We start from the raw sequence: 23,249 nt of genomic DNA on the forward strand, positions 1-23,249 counted from the left end.
GCTGTTCAGGGTTGCACGACCGGTGTCAAGTGGCTCCCTACTTTGCTCCGATGCGTCGACAATCGCTGTTTTTGCTCCAAAAGTTATCCCTGTCAACATAAAACCAAACAAAGAACAGATATCCGACAAAAAAGTAATTAATATAGAATAAACAATAGGAGAGATGATCATGTAATCAATATATGCAAATTAAGTAAGTGAATGTACGTTAAAACATACATAAATGATCATAATATCTACACACATCAATAGACCACTCAGATGTAGTAGTAACTGGAGTCGTGAGCAGTTGTCAACTCCTGACCACTCATCTATACAAATGTCGTTGTAGCTGGAGTAGGGTGTAGGAGTGGCACATACATATACAGATGCAGATGATGCATTTTGTATATCTTGGAGATACTTTTTGCATATGTTTGAGATATGGATGTTAGATTTGTCTACATGTGGCAAAAGGAAATTTGCTCACCCCTAGCACCTCCACCAATCCATCCCTAGGCCAACACAGAGGAGGTAAATCATGGGTGGCTACTAGACATTAGTGCAGTACCCAAGACATGGGGGAAGGCATGATCGGACGCACAGAGTTTCGACCCCTATGTGACAACACCTCATTCCTCAACCACCACACCACCCCAAGGTGATTGGATTTGCCTACATGGTATATGTGTTCATGTTGTCATATGTTGCTCATGTGGTTATGAGCAGTTTTCTTGCAGCTCCTCAGTTTTTACTCATGATTATACCATACATGTTAGACCAGTTCTGGTATGTATATTTATTTTGTTATTTATAGTTATGTATATCAATATTGCCTACGAGATTGTATAAAAATATAAAATAGTCAAGCAAGAAGCTAAGAAAATAGTGAATGAAGTAAAGAATGAAACTTTAGAACGATTATATAAAAAATTGGATACAAGAGAAGGGGAAAGAGATTTATATAATAAGTAAAGTGAGAGAAAGAAAGATACGAGATTTTATTGAAATAAAATATGTAGCATCAAAAGTGCTAGAGGGGGGGAATAGCGCTCGTGGCTATTTTGTTCGTTTAGAGTAAAACACACAGCAGAAAAAAATAAAACAATACATGAACACCAAGAGTTTTACTTGGTTCGGAGCCTGTGGCGACTCCTACTCCAAGGCATACACTCATTAAGTGTTTACTTTGGGAAATCACTATCAATTTGGAAATATTACAAAATAATACAAATTAAATCACTATCAAATGTTATACTGACAACAAGAAATTCTAAAATCGAAAGCTTCTAGTCGTCGGAGTAGAGTTAGGACTTCGTCGGATCATCTTGTTAGTAACACATGGAAGTAGGATTGCTAGATTGTTGATTTCCTCAGCTGCTGCTCGAATCAGCCTTAAGTAGCCCATTGAGAGCGCCATCAACATCTATGGAGGGCGCCCTCAGCCCGTCGAATCAGCTGCGTTGATAAGCTCCACAACTCTCGCTGCTTATCTGCTTGAGGGCGCCTCTAAGCTCCATGGAGGGTGCCCTCCATCCAACATCCAAGGTGCCCTCAAGCTCCATGGAGGGCGCCTCGGGACTGTTCATCCGAGGCTTTTCTTGTGCGATTTCTGTCATGCATGGCATGTTAGTGTACAAACAAAGTATACCCTGTAAAACAAGATTAGTACAATAAAATATAATCAATAGAAAGTTATTTTGACAGTCTCCAGACTGTCCAGTTCTGACTTCGGATTTCACCTCCAGAAACCCTTGGTCGAACTAACGCCGATTGTTCCCTCACTAGGGAATGCGTCCTCACCTACTCCATTTAGGAGAGTTTACCTGTTTGCCAGTTTGAGCAACTGGACTTTTGCTCAGCATCCGAATCTCCAGGACTTTCTGCTGGACGTTCGCTCCACGACCCGCCCAGTCTTCCACCCGGTTTGCGACACCAGGATTTCAACCTAGAGCCCCCGACTCTAGGATTTTTGCCCGAAGCCTTCGACATGCCAAGACTTTCCGCCTAGGGTTATTGCTCCCTAGGGTTTTCCACCTGCCTAACCGAAACTTGGACTTTTGCCTAACTACACTTAGAATTTTCTTGCAATCTCATTCAAACTCGTTAGATTACAAATAACCTTAACTTTGAACCCTTTACCATTATCAAAACTCAGGTTCGATCGTCAGATACTTCCTACACCAACAATCTCCCCCTTTCTGAGTATGACAACAAAATTTAAAGTTAAGTAAACCATAATTTGATAAAAGTATAAGTTAAAAAGATGTAACAACAAGATTCAAGAAATCAAGTGCATTAAAAATATTTAAATGGAAATGTATCTCCCCCTTAATAACTTATTCACTTTTTCCTCCCCCCTACTTACTTAACTCTCACTTTTTCCTCCCCCTTTGTCATATATCAAAAACAGAATAGAGAGAACGTTGTACAATGACTTAGCTTTGAAAAATGACTAGCCAAAAATTCAAAATAATTAAAGAATTTTATTAAAATTTAGCCAAGTACTTTAGTTTTAAAAGATGTGGATAAAAGATGAGTGAAGTACTTAAAAAATTTATAGAAAGCTTAGTTAAGGTAAATTTTTTTGTAAAAGAATAATTATCTTTAAATATTATTTTGTTTAGACACTTAGTTAAAAAACTTTTTTTAAACACTAAGCTTTTTAAGTATGATTTTTGTTTCAGCACCAAGCTTAAAAGATTGCATAAACACTAGGCTTAAAAAGATTGTTTAAACACCAAACTTAAAAATAATTTTTGTTTCAACACTAAAAATAATTTTTGTTAAAACACTAAGTGTGAAAACTAATTTTTGTTTCAATACCAAGCTTAAAAGATTGCTTAAAAGTAATTTTTATTTTAACACCAAAAAATATTTTGTTTAAAACTAAGTTTAAAAATAAATTTTGTTTTAAACATTAAGCTTAAAAATAATTTTTGAAACTAAGCTTAAAAATAATTTTTAAAACTAAGATTAAAATAATTTTTGTAATTAAGCTTAAAAATAATTTTTGTTTAAACATTAAGCTTAAAAATATTTTTGAAAATAAGCTTAAAAAACTAAAGGTTTGAATAGTAAAAAGACTTTAATTTGGCTTCTTTTATTTCCCCTAATTGAAGTAAGCCAATTCCCTAAATTCCAAACATGAGTAACAAAATATTTACCTTTAAACAAATGTCTAACCTTTAGTTACTAACTGTTTACCATAAGGAAGTAGCTTTCACTTGGTTAGTCAAATTAAGTAAGTGTTCCAGTTAGTTTGACTAAGCTTGGATAACTTAATTTGATTAATGTGAATTTGGTATTTATTATCCAGACTTATGTTGATGCACAGACATAAGCATTCTGAAGTTCAGGCAGTACCCTATGCATCTCACACCATTCTAAGTATTTTTCATACACAAGCAAAGTAATCCTAGTGTGCTTGTGAGATGCTTTGGCTTAAACCTAGGGGTACATGCTTTCTAGGGGGTAGAGACCTATGCTAAATCCAAATTTTGAAACACTACTAAAATTGAAATTTTGAAAATATTTTTCCTATAATTTTAAAGAAAATTTGATAGTATTTTTGAAAAGTAAAGATCCTAGTCTGTTAAGCATATTCATCAAATAGACTAAACCAAACCAAACCAAACCAAACTGTCTATAAATAACATATCATCATATACAATACATAGTAATGTATATAGTCTGATCAAGTCTAATTATCGTCAGCAGGTGATGGTAGTGGTTGCTCAGGGGCCCGTAGAGTCTGAAGGATCTATTCAAGTCTAGTAGGCATGTCATCCCGGAGAGCAGTCATCTCCCCCCAAGGTGCACTGAAACCATCCCGGGCGCCTCCTGTTATTTGGAGGCGCCTTCGAGAAGCGCCTTATGATATTTTTTTTATATTTATTTTAAGTCAAGTTTAGGTTTTTAATTAAGTTTAGATTTAATTTAAAGTTAGATTTAATTTTGAAGTAATTTTAAGTTAATTTTAATTAGGATTTATGTTAGTTTAATTGAGTTAAGTTTAAGTTTGTGTTGATTTGATTAAGTTAAATGAATTTACAATTAAATTAGTTAAGATAAATTAATTAAAAAATTAAATTGAATAAATTTAAATAAGTTAAATTTAGTTAAGTTTAAGTCTAATTAGAAGTTAGATTAATAAAAGTTATTAATTGATTATGTTAATTAATTGATGAGGTTAATTAGTTGATTAGGTTAATTAATTGATTAGGTTAAATACTTGATTAGGTTAATTAATTAATTAGGTTAATTAATTGATAAAGTTAATTAGTTAATTTAGTTAATTAATTAGGTTAATTAATTAATTAGGTTAATTAATTGATTGATTAATTAGGTCTAAAATTTACCTAAGTCCATCTCACCTTTTTCTAAATTAGCAATCAGGGAACCTTATTGGTTACGCCTTTCTGATACGCCATTATATTGTGGCATATAAGACAGAGTCCATTGAGATAATATATCATTGTTCCTTAGATAATCTTGAAACTTTTTGCTTAAATACTCACCACCTCGATCGGATCGAAGTATCTTAATACATTTACCAAGTTGTTTCTCTACATCATTTCTGAATTTTCTAAACTTTTTAAAGGCTTTAGATTTGTGTTTCATTAGATAGATATACCCATAATGAGAGTGATCATCAATGAAAGTAATGAAGTTGTTATAACCTCCTAGTGCATGAGTTGACATTTGTCCACAAACATCGTTATGTATAAGCCCAAGTAACTGATCAACTCATTCATCCTTTCCAAAAAGTAACTTTGTCTTCTTGTCTTTTAAACATGAATCACATGTATCAAATATATCTAATTCAAATGATTCTAGAATTGTAATATTTTGTAATTTGGGCATGCGTTTCTTGCTTATATGGCCATGGCAATAATGCCACGAATAAGAGGTTAATTGATTATCTATTCGAGCACATGTATTACTCATTTCAATATTGAATACATCACCAGATATATCCAATGTATAGATACCATTGCATAAAGTTCTAGTACCATAACGAATGTCATTCAAAGTTATATGACAATAATTATTACTAAAAGTCAAATGGAAACATTTTCTATTTAAGCAAAAAATATAAGCAATGTTCTTTATTAATGCAGGAACAAAATAATAATTATCCAGTTCTAAGACAAGTCCACTAGTAAACTTTAACAAGAATGTTCCGATGGCGACTGCAGCAATCTTTGCTCCATTCCGAACTCACATACTTGATTTTCCCTTGCCGAGTCTTCTGCTATTTCTTAGCTCCTGTATGTCATTACATATATGTCAGTTACACCCAGTATCCAATATCCAAGTGTCTGAGGAAATACATGACAATCAATAACAAAAATACTTGAAGAAGATGGGGCATAAGATGCCTTATTCTTCTTCACGAACTTAAGATAAATCTTGTAGTTTTCTTCGTCAGTGTCCCATCTTGCCACAATGATGGCATGAGCCATTTTGTGCTGGTTCTACTGTCTTGGCCTTTTTGTTCTTCCCCATAGCCTGATGTTTAGGCTTCCTCATAGAATCTTTATTGAAGGAGTCTTCTAACATCATAATTTTCAGTTCACCTTTAATAGAAGACTTTATAGTCTTGAGTATATTAATCATCTCGAGGATGGTCGATTCCAAGTTATTCATCCAATAGTTCATCACAAATTATGAATAACTTTTTGGCAAACTATGTAGAATTAAGTCAATACTTAACTCATGATCTATGGTAAAAATTGAATTATACTAAATGCTCTATGTAGCCGTTCATCTTTAGTACAAATTGTATTGCAGACAAACCCTCCTGCATCTTTGAGCTAAAGAGAAACTTGGAGACCTTGAACCTTTTGGATCTAGCTTGCTTATCAAATAGCTCATGAAGATGATAGATAATATCATAAGCATCCAAATGCTCATGCTGTTTCTGTAGGAGTTATAGTGTCTAGCATAATGTAACTTATAAGTATAGAATCATCCTTATATTTATGATGGGCCAGCAATTGATCCGCAGTTACATCGACATCAATACTTGTGGGAAGAGGCTCATCAAGGATATAAGCTAGCTTCTCAACTTTGAGAACAATTCTCAAACTTCAAAATCAGTCTAAGAAATTTGGCCTAGTTAGTTTGTTCAAGTCTAAAATCGAAAGCAGATTAACAGAAGTCATAATTAAATAATTAACCTAAAAATACAAAAATGAGAATGTATTAGAGACATGATTTTATTTAAGTAAATAATTTACATCTAATAAAAGTCCACTTATTTATCAAATTCAAATATCCTTATTTTGAATTTGGGAGATGGTATGTTTTCTCCAAGTGAGTTGATATCCACCACAGATAAGAACAACCTTGATTTTAGCTAATAAGACATTCTTAGCTATAGCAGTAGGTAACAAGTTTATCGATTATATTGCATATCGCTTATATGCAACTATCGCATCATGCTAGTAACTAATTAATTTTCGCATAAACTTCAAGTTGTTTATACATTAATAAGTATACATCAAATGCATATCACCCAACTTCACCTTTATCCACATTGATCATGACTTTGACACAACAAAAAAATGCTTCAAGTTTAAATTCAACCTATTAATCATGAGATTGTAATTCCATAGTTTGAACATATTTAATTTTAAATTAAACTTGACTTTAGCCAACAACTCAAATAAGAACTTAAACTCTAATTTTACCATATTAATAGAAGGTATAGGTTTTAATATTGTGTAAAAGATTTGGTTTCATCTACATCATACAAATATTCTATCTATATGACATTATATGTATGACATAAAATGATGACATGATACATCACATGCATGGGATAACATGACACATCACATGCATGACATAGATGATGACATGACACATCATACGCATGACATAGCATGACACATCATATATACGACAAGATCTAATCACATCGCACACGTGGTAAAATCTAATCATGTCATAATTAATACATTTACATAGCATATAATATGACATGAATATGACATTAATTTACATATATTATAATTCTATTTTAAAAATAAAACTATGTTATAAATCTAATTTTAGTAAATCAAGATTTATTTAATCAAATTAGGAAACTAATTATTAATTTCTAAATTTAATTAACATATCTCATCTAGAATGTTTCTCTATCTTTAATTATTTTTAAAATAAATTTCTAAATTAATTTCCTAATATTTTAAAAAATAAATAATTAATATTTCTTAATTTATTACAGAATAATTCAAATTTTGATTTTTTTTTATGATTTTCCAAATCTTTCTAAATTTGGTGTTTCCTAACCATTTAGGAAACTTTCCAAAAATGGAATATTTTAATAAATTTAAAAATTATAGAAAAGACAATTTCTATAATATAATTTAGAATATATTTTTAAAAAATTTCATAATCTTTCTAAATTTAGTATTACCTAACAAATTAATAAATTTTCTAAAAATAGAATATTTCTTAAAATTCTAGAAATGATAATTTTAAAATTAATAGAATATTTATAAATTTAATTTTCTAAAATTATTTTAAATTTTTTCTAAATTTGGAATTTCTTAATAATTTAGGAAACTTTTAAAAATAAAAATTCTTAATAATTCTAAAAATTCTCAAAAATTAATTACAAGACTAATTACAACCCATAAAATAATTTTATGATCATGTCGAAGTACGATCGGACACTGATACCACTATTGGAAAATGGTCAATGCAGTGTGTGCTAAAAACATATTTCATAAACATACACAGTAAAAGACTTAATGATAAATAAACTAATTTATTTCATCACGTACACCACACACATGTAAGATACAATCACATAGACAAGATCATAAAATAAAATGGAATCAAATAATAATTATTCTAGGTATACTTTAGGGATGACTTGTAACGAGAAGGGCATCAAACTTTTGCAACGTTATCAAATCTCACCTCTTTTCGTATCCACACCGACCTCTTCAAGACAACTCCAAGAGAATAAGATTTACCTTCGGCAGGTACTAGCCACGAGTGAAAGAGAATGATCAAGAAGACGAAGAAGAAGCAAAAGGAGGATCTTCTTCCTTTAGATGGCTCACGGGAACAAGAGGAGAACCTCTTCTTGTGATCGACGACAAGAGAGAGGTATTGGTTTTAAGTTTCCAAAACCTAATCAAGCCAATAATGAACTGTGTGTTAATTCTCTCTTAACCATATCAATATATAGTACTCTTTAATGAGTTGGATTAGAAAGCCCAAATCTAACATATTATACCTTAACCAAAAATTAGCTCATTCCCTTAGTTTGGTTCATAACTAAATCAAGTTGCTTCATGACTAAACCAAATAGGGTCCAACTCTTTCATAAGAGATGTGGTCCATTCGCACTTCCATTTCGACAAATATTTTCATATTTATGTTATGTATGGTTCAACTAAATATTTATATCTTAATCTGAGAATCTTATTTTCTAACTTGTTTTACATCTTTTAAAGACTTGTACTTCATGTAACCAAATAAATTTTCGGTTTATCTTGGCTTCTCATAATTAACTTCTGAATTATGAAACGATCATGAGTGACACCTAGTAGTACATCTTGATCCACAATTAATTAGAAAATTGTAGTTGATCTTTAGAACTAATTCTGAATCCTTCAGCATCTACAATGAGTAGTGCCTTGTTTCTTTCACTTATCTTATACCCACTTGATTCATGGCATGATCTATGTGTCTGCCCCCACTAGGCTGACTATGTCACATCTAGCTCATTCTGTGGATTCAAATTACTTGTACATGTGTACAAGAGTTCTATACTCTTAACATGTGATGCTTTCGCCAAAGACTTTAAGTAATAATCATATATATCTAGTGGCCATAGGATATATATCTCCTCACAAGGAGCGATGAATCCTCTGTTAGCTATTCAAAAACCTTTGGGCACTTTGACTTATGCCCAATCATCTCAGGTCTACACCTCCAAGAGATGTTTGCTTAAGATGTCAAAGTATAAGTCTCCTTGACCAAGATAACTTGTATACCTCAAGTCGAAGGAAACATGCACTCAAGCTGTAGTAAAAACTTCACAAACATATACATATATATAGATAACCATATAAAATCTCACAACAAGTTACTCGAATAAACTAGTTACCAAAACTAACATTCATGTTTAACTCTTAATATCCCAATGTCTCTAGCTAGTGAGAAATAGCTACTTGGCCGAACTAAGGAGTATAACCCGTGCTAGTCTTACAGAATTGATGATGTTCGAATGCACTAATTTGACAACTAGAAAAATTCTAATACGTTCATAATTTTCACATGTAGAGATAATCACAAGTTGTGATCTAATCACAAATTCTCTCATGCTATAAATTGTATTGCAGATATTTAGTAAATGAGTTTAAGACTATTCAAATATATAATATGCACTCAAATAGTAAATCTATATTTATTAAATAAATAGTAAAACCATCTTAGGACATTCTTCAAAATCTATCAGGTCATGCCTTTTGGCATGACTATGGCATGATGTCGTTCTGTTGGAATGGCACGACCATGCCTTTTGGCATAGCCGGAACTTGATCTGGTTCTGGATGCTTGGCACAACTATGTGAAATCACATGGCCAAATCTCTGCTCTTCTTTGGATGAGTGGCACAGCTGTGTGCTTCTTGCCCACTCGTAAAGGGTCATGATCATGTGAAACCACATGGTCGAGACTCTTCTCTTCTTCTTTTGTCTCTCCGAAGCACGTTTCAACACCATTTTTGCTCTGAAAATGTATCCTATCAATAGAAAATCAAACTAAAGTAGATCTCCATTAAAGGGAATAATTATGCTAAAAATATGATAAAGACAGGTGAAAATGCATAGAACATACGCAAAGAAAGCAAGTGAAGTGTGTTAAAACATGCATAAAAGTATATATATTCTACACACATTAATTAGGGCTAGGAGATTCACAAAGAGACATTTTTGAAAACAAGGCTAAATCAATTGGCCTAATCAATTCAGCCATTGCTAATCGATTAGGTAGTGTTTTATTGCAAGAAGGCTTAATTGATAATGCTAATCGATTAAGCCCTTCTTGTAAGTGAGTAGAGAGTTGCGGAATTTATTGGGTAATCGATTAAGGCCATCTGGGATGGCTCACCAATCGATTAGGGTTCAAAAAAAAAAGAACCATTCTGCAAGTTCTAAGCAGTTTGTTGACGTGGTAATCGATTCGGGAAAAGTTGAATCAATTAAGGCAACCGCACCGACCTTAGAAAAGGGTTTTCATGGGCATTACGAAGAAGAACTCTCACTCACAACTTCTCAACCACTCATGACAAGTTCTTTGAGACTTAGAGTAAACTGCTGGTGCATTTTCAAGTTGATCAAGAGGTGGTTTCAAGCAAGAAGAGAGCAAACTAGGGTTTCATTGTTGTAATCTTGTAAAATTTCATTTGTATTAGCTTCTCAGCCTATTCTTCTTGTATTTCTTTGTGTGTGAACTTGTATGAGCCTTCTATACCTCTAAATTATTTCCGAGAAGGGGATCTTTCATAGTGAATATGTGAGAGAGGGTTGGATCTTTGGATTAGTCACCTCGTTGAGATGAATACCAAGTAAATCAAGGTATTAGTGTTTGCTTCGAGTCTTCTGTTACAAATCATCATCAATGAAGCAAGCGAGCTATTCCCCCCCCCCCCCCCCCCCTCCTCTAGCTCCCCTTGGTTCCAATAGTATGCCCAAATCATGACGAAGGTGGTTGTCGGCCTCGACAACTGATCATCAGCCTCCTGATGCAGTCGCCAACACTCGTTGGTCATGGACATTGATGGCCAGCCTCCTCACGAGGTCGCCTATGCCCACGATGCACTACAACCGTGATAGTTTCTACCACGACAAACACTGTTCGCTGACCCATGGCTCGACACCAACGCATGATGCGGTCTGAGTCCTCTCCCCTTTCAAAGTCCATCACAGAACTCTTAGATGGGGAGGGCATCGTCGTGCACGACGACGAAGAACCATTCCTCATAGAACCATTCTTCATCGGCGAGATTGGTGATGACACTATGGGTTCTAATGGTCTCCCTCTTAGGCAGTTTTCATTGAACCTGGCTATGATACCAATGTCAAATTTGTTTCGACATAGCAAAATAATTTAATATATTACATATACAAAATGAGTTGAGTTCTCGATATACCTCAATTGATGTTGTTGTAATCTCCAAAAACTATGAACAACTTGTAGTCGGGATAATGGTCATGAGTATCTAACTATTACCATTGCTTCACAACGTCTTAACCCTTGACCCTGTGATCTGTGACTGTGAACGATTGACTCCTTCCGCAAGAAATCTACAACAATCTCCCTTCCGCACTTTTCCACCTAAAACTCTTTATATACTAATGCATATTATGAGAATAATGGAGATGAGGAGGTTATAGATAATGGATCATGATCCCATTATCTCATGATCCACCTTTACATATTAATATGCCCCAACGTGGGCAAATGCCAACATATACTGTAATAACTGAGTTAAGGTGCTCAATCAGAAGTCAAGGTTCGTTGACCTGATGTGAGCACATATGGCTAAGGTTACTAGTAAGCAAGCAATTCTTCGGGTAGCAAGTATCCATGAAGAAAACTTTGAGATAAGTGGTTTCATCAGTTGATTGCATATGTTTCTGATGCTACCAAAGTTGCAGCATCAGAAATATAATCCATGAATACGGATAAATTAGTACCTCAAATCCATAAATTAAACTTAGTAATTAAGGATACGCTAGGCTTATAGTGTGCCAAGCCACTCTAACAGACTTTCTTATATAAAAATAATTTAATTTTTTATATCAGATATTAAATTAATAAGAATAGATATTATATTTGATCTTAGTCAAAAGACCGAGAAAAATATGCTTTCTAATGTCGGTGATCCAAAATATTTATAGAAGCTCAAGCTTCTCCGCTAATGATATTATCAATTTTAAGATGTGAAACTAAAGAGAATCATAAAAGTACATATTTTATTTTTTATAAAAACTAACTAGAGAAAATGATTAATAAGTTTTAAAATTATTTTTAGATTGAAAAAAAAGGAATATTAAGATAATTTATTAAATTTTATCAAAATTAATTATTAATTGTTCAGATTTTTAATTAAATAGTATATATATATATATAAATGTTCAACTTGCACTGGGTAAATAAAATAAAAGTATTATTACAATACTTATCTTATAAAAACCATAATTTAACTTCTTAAAATCAAACATGTATTAAAATTTTAATCAATAATTCACTAATTAAATTTTATTTTCTCAGTAAAAAAATATTATTATCCTTTATAAAACCATTTATCTTTTTCTTAAAAAAAAATCTGCAGATTTTCAACATAGAGACATCCTTTGCCATTTTTTCTCCACCACCGTCCTTTTAGCCCTTGCCTTGGCTATCACCATTGACTGTGAAGTCGTCTCCTGTATATGCTCACTTGTACATTATCAATGTCCCAATGTCCCCTTGGGATGATATGGTACTCTGGTTAAAATATAAAGTATTATCATATTAAGTTATGAGGTCGAAACTCGACGTAACGTATATTTTTTTTTATGCTTGGTCATTGTACTAATGGTTAATAGTAATCCATAGTTACTTCCTTTATATTGAACTAGAGATGAATTTTCCGAGATACTAAGACGAGTGAATCACCTTTTTAATCGCATCACTTGTACATTGTCAATGAATTTGACCAAACTGCTGCCATTAATAGAGGTAGGCAAAGAAACAAGACCTGGTGAGGAGTTTTTCTCCATCTCTCTCCTTGTTTCCATATAAATTTCAACTCTAATAACATTACTACTCAATCCTTTGCCATTTTTTTCTCACCACCATCCCTTTCACCCTTGCTTTCGCTATCACGATGGCAAAAGATGAATATGTTCATCTCCAATGTTCCCGTCAATCCGTCTCAAGGTCAACACGGAGGAGGTAACTCACGAACGATTACTAATCTTTGGAATAGTGACTAGCCCATAAAGACCCTTCCCTTCGCTATCACCATTGATTGTGAAGTCGTCTCTAGTATACGTTCACTTGTACGTGAGTACGTCGTTTAATGAATGTGACCAATCTGCTGCCAATGGAGGTAGGCAAAGAAACAAAGACATGGTGAGGAGTTTTTCCCCATCTCTTTCCTTGTTTCCCTATAAATTTTAACTCTGCTGATATTTTGATTTCGAGTCTCTGCCTATAGTCTTCTCGTCCCATGATATATGGCTTCCACTAAGGGCATTCTGCTGCTGCTCTTCTTCCTCGTGCTACTTGGCACGCAAGCTCTCGGTATTCTCTCTTTCTATCCCGTCTCTTCGACGTCTTCGTGGTCATAAAATAGAATTAAGTATTCATTAAAAAAATTAGAATTAAGTAAATTTTAATTTATTTTGATTAGTTTAAAATGAGTGTAGGAAGCAAAGAGAAGATGGACATGAATAGGCTTGGGAAATTAGGCAGCAGCAATCGACTATCCTATCCGCCACCCTCGCCGCGAAGAAAACCATCTCCAACTAATGGTCCTAGAGCTCCTTTGTTGCCGTCTTTTCCTTGAAAGAGAAATAGGTAGGGCTATATCATGTAAGAGAAAAGTAATCGGACAGAGAAGTGAAAAGATGTAAGCAATAAACTTTTTGATTTGGTTTTGTCCATAAACAGTAGGATTTATAGATGTATTAAGGTCGTCCTCAGGGCATAGTACAGCTGGGGACGCATGATTTCGTAGTCGAAAGGTTCAGGGTTCGATTTTCGGAGTATCATTATCTGAGATTAACATCCCGATTATATGCTTTCAACTATGTACCTATATTATTTTCCTTTATATTCATGGGATCGACTCTAGAAAGACTGTTGATGTAATGATTCTACATAAAATGTTTTATAGATGTATTAAGGTCAATTGACAAAGTAATGATGGAAAAGTCAATTAATAGTAACAAAGGGACTAGTATTCTAGTAATTAATGTGTCCTAATGCTCATTTGATCTGGCGTGCTGAATAATTCTCTTTTACTCCTTAATATGGTATTAATTTGAGGCTTCATGTTTCCCGATTAAGTGCAGGCCTATATCTCTCTCTGCAATATTCTCACTCTTCTCTTTGAGAAATTGATTATACTATTTGAAAACAAGTGCATTTCAGAATATATTTAAGAGGAAAATCTTCTCCGGTAGATTTGATGTCCATTGCTCATGTTCATTAATACGGATTATGATAGATGGACTTAAAAGATAATGTGACAATTAAAGTCAAGATAATTGATGGTCTTATTCTGAAAGGACTGATATCCTCTCGTTTGGCTCGGATTAGTTCCCAATGTTCCTTGGGTTAACCCAATCGAGTTTTAAACCGGCCAAGGGAGGATAGTCGGTTGTTAAGCTAAGTGGATCAGGGAGTATAATGACTTAAGGGTAACCAGATCCTGGGGAAGTCAAGTATAAGGTTGGTTGGTCTTAGATTATGATCGGAATGATTGATTCATTTTATATATAACATGTTAATCATAAATAACAATATGCGTGTGCACTTGTTCGACGTTAAAGGTGAGCGGGCATGTATGTTCTGACCGGTCGGATAACGCCTGGCCGAGATAAAGACACCCAGCATCATCAGTTCCCATATGTACAACCAGTCGGATAACGTTCGACCGAGATAAAGGCACCCGACCTCATTAGTTCCAATATGTACAACCAGTCGGATAATGTCCGACTAAGATAAAGGCACCCAGCCTCATTAGTTCTTATATGTACAACCAGTCGGATAACATCCAACCAAGATAAAGGAGCCTAGTCTCGTTAGTTCCCATATGTGCAACTAGTCGAATAACGCCCGGCTGAGATAAAGGCACCTAGCTTCATCAGTTACCATATATGCAACCGGTAAAATAAAGATCGACCGGGTTAAAGGACAGTACAGAATGTAATTGAATGGTTCAATAAAAGAGGTTAGCTTAAGGACCGACCAAGATATATTCAATGCAAAGTACATCAGCTAAACAAGTAGGTCAGCTTAAGAACTGACCGAAATATACTCAATGAACAAGCAGCAGACAATATTTTAACAGCCTATCAAGGTTGTCAAGGAATATTCCATGTGAAGGTTAGTCATAATAGCATATTTCCTCGACAAGTTCACCAGGGTTTAAGCCATAAACGACAAAAGAGGTACATCTGAGGGTAGAAAAAATTAGATTCCTCGAATTGTTATGGCATATCATCTAGACTGTACTTTTTCCATCACCTAACAAACTCCAACGTACGATGTCATCTCATGATCACGGAGGTTGTGAGAGGTGGTATATAAAGAGGATCTACTCCATTGGCAAGGTACGCATCATTTGCATCTGAAATCTATGCCCTCGTAGATCCACTACCATTCTTCATCTCACCGGAGATCGTACTGACTTGAGTGTCGGAGAACCTAGTCAGAGATCCTTTCCTTGGTCTTTAGTCACTAACTCTTTGTTGGGTTGTTTGAGTGTGTGCAATATTTGAAGGAAATCATCTTCTCAAAGCCACGAGGTCTTCTCTTTGTCAACGATTAAGCCATCGTCACAGGTGCATTATCTCCCCACACTCAAACAAGATCAAATTTGGCACTGTCTGTGGAAATTTTTGCCTAAACCTGAGAATTGGAGATGGAAGAGATTGGAAACTCACCACTTTCACTTTGACGTAAGAGGATCTAGATTTATAGATCATCGCAAAAGCGCGGAAGTTAATGCAGCAGCAACAACAACAACAAGTGTTGGTGCAAGTTGCACTAGAATCAAACCTAAGTTTTGATGTTGTCAAAGGTTCAAGTTAAGTCTTGTTATGATCTAACAAGTTGACTGAGTGTGCAGGATGTTTACTCAACCGAGAAAGACCTAGTTGGAGGCTAGGCAGGAGAAATCTTAACAGATCATGGAACCCAGGTGCAAGTCCAAGTAGGTCGAGGGGACCCGAAGCTTGGCAATGTGATCAAGAGGTCTGGAGGACCGAAGATCAAGAGAAAAGTCCTGTGGAGCCGATCAAGGCTGAGTGAAAAGTCCAAACTAGATCTGGAGGATCAAAGTTTGGCAGGTAGGTTGAGGTAAACAAACTGGAGGAGCGACAGTGAGGTCGTGTTCCCGAAGGGAACAACCTAAGGTCACTAATCCAACTGAAGAAACCGGGAAGGTTTCAAAGTTGAGATCAAGACAGTTCTACTGTCTTTCATATTACTCCTGCATTATAATATTATTGTTCTAACATCTGTTTTGCATGAGATTTTTGCTTAACACTGTTTTGTAGGTACAACTGGATCGGTCGACTGAACCATTGTATCGGTCGACCGAACAAGGCAAAATCAGTGCAGTATTCAGACCAGACCAGAACAGAGTCCAAGTCCGATCAAGTCCGACTGAATCCAGATGACTCAGCACAGACAGCAACGATCAGAGCAGAAGGAAAGCACACTGATCGGTCGACCGAATGCTTGGATCGGTCGACCGAACCAATCAGCATTAAAGGCGCATTAACTATTGATCTCGGCAAATAACGACGAATATGGAAGGAAGCTGTTCGGTCGACCGAACAAAGGGTTCGATCGACCGAACCCTTAAAGAGCATTGATTGTCGGAGATCAAGCCAGCGTCAGACTCCATCCAGAAAGGAGGGGAGCGTGTTCAGTCGACCAAACAGGAGGATCGGTCGACCGAACGTCCAATACACCTATAAAAGAAGGCTCGAAGTCTGAGGCAAAAAAAAAAACACTACTGATAATAAAAAAGCTCTTCTCTACAAACGGATTGTGCTACAAATCATCATCAGCTGTGCAAGATACTCCGTCCGAAAGTACCGACCAAGCTTCAACCTTCAATTAGTACTGTCGGTATACTTTACTCGTATTGCATTTAAATACAAATAAGATAGTAGGGCTGTTACTATCTTATATTTTTGTATCTATACGATCTACTTCTTTCCGAAGGATTTCGGAAAGAAGAGTTATAGTGATTGCCGATCGGTGCAGTCAAGGACCGCAGGTCTTCTAGTAGGAGTCGAGCTAGGCTCCAAACGAAGTAAACAAATTCATCTCTCTTTTTATTTTCCGCTGCACAATTCTGATTTTAGAGTTAAAGAAGAGTTTTAAAAGAGTGCGATATTCACCCCCCCCCCCTCAATCTCTCGCATCCGATCTATCAATTAGTATCAGAGCCTCGTTAGCTCTGAAAGTTCTTAACCGATTTTCAAAGCACTCTTTAAAACTGTTTTCTTTTCTTGTAGAATAATTCTTTTTCTCATTTCTATTTTTCAAGCACTACTAATCCTAAGACAAAAGTCTTGGAAATATTTTCTCCTTTAATTTTTTTCTTACAAGGATGTCGAACCCGTATCAAGAAGGTTACAGTACGGTCCGACCTCCACTATTTAAAGGAGAGAATTTCAGTTATTGGAAGAATAGAATGGAGTGTTACTTGAAGTCCGACATCGAGCTCTGGTTCGCAATCTTAAAAGGCTACACTCTTCCAATGAAAGACGAAACAACATTAGAATCAGAAGAATGAACTCCCCAAATGATCAAGAAGGCACAACTGAACTACAATGCGATCAACACCATTCAGTGTGGGCTCACAATAGAGGAGTTGAACCGAGTCGGCCCCTACGACAACGCCAAAGAACTGTGGGACTCACTAGTCAAACTACACGAAGGGACCGATGAGTACAAGGTAAACAAACGAGATCTACTTTTAAATAATTTATTTAATATAAAAATATTTCCCGAAGAGACGGCTTCACAACTACACGCTCGACTAAAGGACATCCTAAACGACCTCCACCTGATTGGGCATAATCTTGAAAACCGTGACACGATAAGGTACGCTCTAAACGCTTTTCCGAGGAATGCTTTATGGGCATCAATTACAGATGCATACAAAGTTTCCAAGGACCTTTCAATACTTAAGTTAGATGAATTATTTTGTGAGTTGGAATTACATGAACAATCTAACATAAGCCATGTCGAGAAAGGAGTTACTTTGTATGCAGGTCCAAGCAAGGAGACAAAATCAAAAACCAAGATTAAGTCTGAAAGCGAGTCAGACTCTGACTCAACTAACAAAGAAGAGTTAGTCAACATGGTTCGGAGACTTTTGACGAAAAAGAAGTTCAGAAGAAATGTCAAGAAGGCACCGCTCAACCATGTTGGGACCGAAATGTAGCTAGAGGAGGGGGGGGTGAATAGCTCATCGTGCGCTTCGTGTTCTTCGTTGCTTGTTTCTTTGATGGTGTGCAACGGAAATACAAGAAACAAAAACATACAACGCTAACACTTAAGGATTTACTTGGTATCCACCCCACAAGAGGCGACTAATCCAAGGATCTACACACGCACGCACCCTCCACTAATAAAACACTCCTTTACGGTAACTACCGAGGCGGAGAAGCCCTACAAGACTCTCAATACAAGAAGAAAGAAAAGGGCAGTAAAGAACAAGCAAAAGCTTACAAGAAGTGCAATAAAAGCCCTAACCCTAACTTCTCTTCTTCGCCTCTTGACTTGGACAAAACTTCCAAGAATCTTCAAGATCTGGCGCGGAGAGCTCTGTGGAGAAGCTGTAGAGTCGCCTGTGAAGATCGGAGCTGTATGCGTGAAGTTCTGCCGAAGGAATCGAACGCCTGCAGCTAAATACGACGCCAACGGTCGGATCCTGATCGATTGGAACGCTCCCAATCTGTCGGGGAGGCTTTGGATCGATCGACCGATCGATCCAGAGTGCCTCTGTGCTCTCCGGAATAGCCTGGATCGATCGACCAATCGATCCAGGGCTTATTGCGCGAAATCGCGCCTCCCAATCGATCGACTGATCGATTGGGAGCTCTGGATCGATTGCCCGATCGATCTAAAGGGGCTCTGTTTGCGCGACACTTCTCCCCAATCGATCCACTGATCGATTGGGATAATGCCTGTCACGGGGACTCACCCGATCGATCGGCCAATCGATTGGGCATGATCCAATCGATCGGCTGATCGATCCAGATCTTGGTTTTTGCCCAAAACCAAGTCCAAAGCCCCCTAAACCAACATCCAGTCAACCATGACTTGTTGGTACATAAAACCTAGCATCCGGTCACCCTTGACCAGCTAGGACTCTCTCACCAAGTGTCTGGTCAATCCCTTTGACCCACTTGGACTTTTCTCCTCTTGCCAAGTATTCGGTCAATCCCTTTGACCTACTTGGACTTTTCTTCCTCGCGCCAAGTATCCGGCCAATCCCTTTGACCTACTTGGACTTTCACCAGATGTCTGGTCAACCTTGACCCATCTGGATTTCCCTCTGCCTGGCTTCACTCACCAGGACTTCCCTTCTGCCTAGCTTCACTCACTAGGATTTTCACCTGGCTTCACTCACCAGGATTTTCCTCTGCCTGGCTTCACTCACCAGGACTTTCACCTAGCTTCACTAACTAGGATTTCCTCACTACCTAGCTTCACTCATTAGGTCTTTCACCTGGCTTCACTCACCAGACTTCCTTTGCCTAACCTCCAAGTTAGGACTTTCACCTGGCTTTACTCATCAGGATTTTCCTCCTGCCTGGCTTCACTCACCAGGACTTCCTTTGCCTAACCTCCAGGTTAGGACTTTCACCTGGCTTCACTCACCAAGATTTTCCAGTCAAGTATCCGATCAACCTTGACCTACTTGACTCTCCATCACAATCTCCACACATGAACAATTGCAACTGCAATCTCCATGTGTTGTCTACATGTATTGTCAAACATGTATTGTCAAACATGTATTGTCAACATGTATTGTCAAACCATCAAAACATAAACATTAAGACTCAAGCTTGACCCAATTCAAGCTCAGTCAAACTAGGCCAACCTTGACCTGGGGAATATTGCACCAACAATCTCCCAACAAACCAGACCCAAAACAAATCAGAAGTGATTTGTTACGGATGCAACAAAAAGGGACATTTTATAATCGATTGCCCAAATCGGAAGGAAGAAAAGTCTAGATCGACTAGACGAAAGAAGGCTCTTCAAGCGACATGGGACGAGACTGAAAGGACTTGTGAATGGAAGTAAGTTAGGCTTTCATTACCTAGAGGGAGTTTGCCCTCTTAGGGGGAGAATGAAGAGTCTAACTTATGTGTTCATTACCTAGTGGCATGAAGAATGAGGCTATGGGATTAGCTTAACAAGTTAGGCTTTCATTACCTAGAGGGAGTTTGCCCTCTTAGGGGGAGAATGAAGAGTCTAACTTATGTGTTCATTACCTAGTGGCATGAAGAATGAGGCTATGGGATTAGCTTAACTTACATGTGGTATTGTAAGTGTTATTGTGGTATTGTCAAACATCAAAAAGGGGGAGATTGTTGGTGCAACATCCCTCAGGTCAAGGTTGACCTGGTTGACTAAGCTGAGTCTTGGTTTGAGTTTAGATGTTTGACAATAAGATATTGATTGAAGAAGAGTCAAGTAGGTCAAGGGAGTGACCGGATACTTGACTGGGAAGTCCTAGTGAGTGAAGCTAGGCAGATGGAAAGTCCTAGTGAGTGAAGCTAGGTGAAAACCCTAGTGAGTGAAACTAGGTGGAAGTCCTGGTGAGTGAAGCTAGGCGGATGGAAAGTCCTAGTGAGTGAAGCTAGGCGATGGAAAGTCCTAGTGAGTGAAGCTAGGCGGAGGAAAACCCTAGGGAGTGAAGCGAGGTGAAAGCTCTGGTGTGTGAAGCCAGGCAATGTAAAATCGAGATTGATCAAGGATAATTGAACATCTGGTGCTGGAAGGTTCAAGTAGGTCAAAGGATTGACTGGATACTTGGCATGAGGAAACCAGATGGGTCAAGGTTGACCAGACATCTGGTGGAAGTCCAAGTAGGTCAAGGGAGTGACCGGATACTTGGCACGACTAGAAAAGTCCAAGTGGGTCAAAGGGATTGACCAGACACTTGGTGGGAAGTCCTAGCAGGTCAAAGGAGTGACCAGATGCTAGGCATGATGTACCAACGGGTCAAGGTTGACCGGGTGTTGGTTTGGTAGGCTTGGGACTTGGTTTTGGGCAAAAACCAAGTACTGGATCGATCAGTGGATCGATCCAAGCCTTTCCTAGCGAACAGAGAGCATCTGGATCGATCCGTGGATCGATCCAGATGTCCCAATCGATCAGTGGATCGATTGGGACGCGGCTGCGATAAGCGCTGGATCGATCCATGGATCGATCCAGGCGTTTTTCCCAGAGCACAGAGGCGCTCTGGATCGATCCGTGAATCGATCCAAAGCCTCCCCGATCGATTGGGAACATTCGAATCGATCGGGATCCGACCGTTGGCGTCGATAAAGGCCGCATGCGCACGATTCCTTCGGCAATCTCTTCTCCGATTCACTCCAGATCTTTCGCCAATTTCTCCACAGCGCTCTCAAAGATCAGATCGCCAGTTCTTGAAGGATCTTGGAAGCTTTCCAAGTCAAGAGGCGGATCAAAGGCAAGAAGAGAAGCTAGGTTAGGGTTTTCTGTACTCATTGTAAGCTTTGCGCTTGTATTTAGTTTCCCTTTCCTTTCTTCTTGTACTGAGAGTCTTGTAGGGCTTCTCCGCCCTCGGTAGTTACCGAAAAGGAGTGTTTTCATAGTGGAGGGTGCGTGCGTGGTGTGGATCCTTGGATTAGTCACCTCTTGTGAGGTGGATACCAAGTAAACCAACCTTGTTAGCGTTGTGTGTTTGTTTGTGTTATTTTCCGCTGCATATCCTTGAAGAAACAAGCCACGCCGAGCGACGAGCACGCGACGAGCTATTCACCCCCCCCCCCCCTCTAGCTACTTTTGGTCCTAACAAGTGGTATCAGAGCGAGGCCGCTCTTCACCGGAATCATCGCCGGAAGGGTCAAGCATATCAAGAAAAGCTAGAGGGTGAAGAAGTTGGAGCAAATTCTTCAAGTTCAAGACTTTATCAAGCTCAACTTCAAGATGCAATTCCAAGATGGGCTTGGATTTGATACAAGGGTGGCTCCACCATACACTTCTACAAGTTTCGATTCTTGGAAATCAAGAATCGAAAATTTTCTTATGATGGAGATAGAGCAATGGTTTGCTCTAATGGAAGGCTTCAAGGCTCCAAGAAATTCAAAGGGCAAAGTTCTAAAGAAAAGCAAATGGAGCCCGGAGCAAGTCCAAAGGTGCGAGGCCAATGACAAAGTGACCAAGCTTTTGGTCAATTTATTGCCAAGCACCATCCTTTGTAAAATTGGAGAGTTTGAAGATGCAAAGGAGCTATGGAGCAAATTGGCCAAGCTTCATGAAGAGATCCCCTCCACTGTACAAGATCATGAAGAATCCAGAGAGGGTGACTCTTTGGAGCAAGACCAAGAGAAGGACTCCGAGGTTGAGAGATGCTCAACCTCCGAAGAAGAGGAAATCCAAGAAGCTTCATCCTCAAGGGAATGCAACGAAGGGAACAAGGAGGGAGCATACTCCTTGTTTCATGTTCAAGATGATGAAGTCTCCACCTCTAGGATTGAGGGGGAGCAATCCTTGGTGACGCCGGATCAAGAAGAAGGAGAAGCTTCTACATCCGGGTCAAGAGACGAAGAGGAGGAAGAAGATTCTATCTCCACAAGTCAAGAAAAATCAAATGGAGGAGAATCAAGGTCCGATCAAGAGGAAGCTTCTACCTCCGGATCCAAAGGAAAAGATGCCACCCCTACAAGCAAAGGTATAAATATTTCAATTAATAATAAAAATCATATTATATGCTTTGAGTGTAGGGAACATGGGCACTACAAGAGCAAGTGTCCTAAATTGGCCAAGAAGAAGGGCCAAGTGGCACAAAAAGGTAAGGTGAAGCCCAAGGAGACCATCCCCGGAACAAAGAAGAGCAAGGAGCACATTGTGTGTTTCTCTTGCAATCAAAAGGGGCATTATCGGAGTCAATGCCCTAAGGGGAAGAAGATGGTCAAGGCTCAAGGAGGAGGCATTAGTCAAGGGGGAGCCTCCAAGGTAAAGAAGAAGGTAACATTTATTGAGCCTACTCCTTTACATTATGGTAAAAAGCATGATAGTTCTAATTTTTATCATTTTAATGCGATTTACCATAAGAATAGGAAGCATGAGGGCTTTAAGGAAAAGCATGTGGCCCTACATGCCAAAACTACTACACCTAAGGCTAGGAATGTAGGTAAAAGTCTAGGCAAGAACTCTAAGGATTGTAGCTACAAGCCTAGAAACAAAAATGCTCATGAACTTAATGGAAAACCAAAAACTAAGGACTTAGTGATGGA

At 37.6% G+C, this 23,249-nt stretch overlaps 1 pseudogene; it reads right to left on the reverse strand.

Moving 5' to 3' along the window:
* Positions 1-11,703: 11,703 nt before the first annotated feature.
* LOC122035468 lies at positions 11,704-11,878 on the reverse strand (annotated as a pseudogene).
* Positions 11,879-23,249: the final 11,371 nt, after the last annotated feature.

The sequence above is a fragment of the Zingiber officinale genome, chromosome 11B (genome assembly GCF_018446385.1).
Source record: "Zingiber officinale cultivar Zhangliang chromosome 11B, Zo_v1.1, whole genome shotgun sequence".
NCBI classification, from domain to species: domain Eukaryota; kingdom Viridiplantae; phylum Streptophyta; class Magnoliopsida; order Zingiberales; family Zingiberaceae; genus Zingiber; species Zingiber officinale.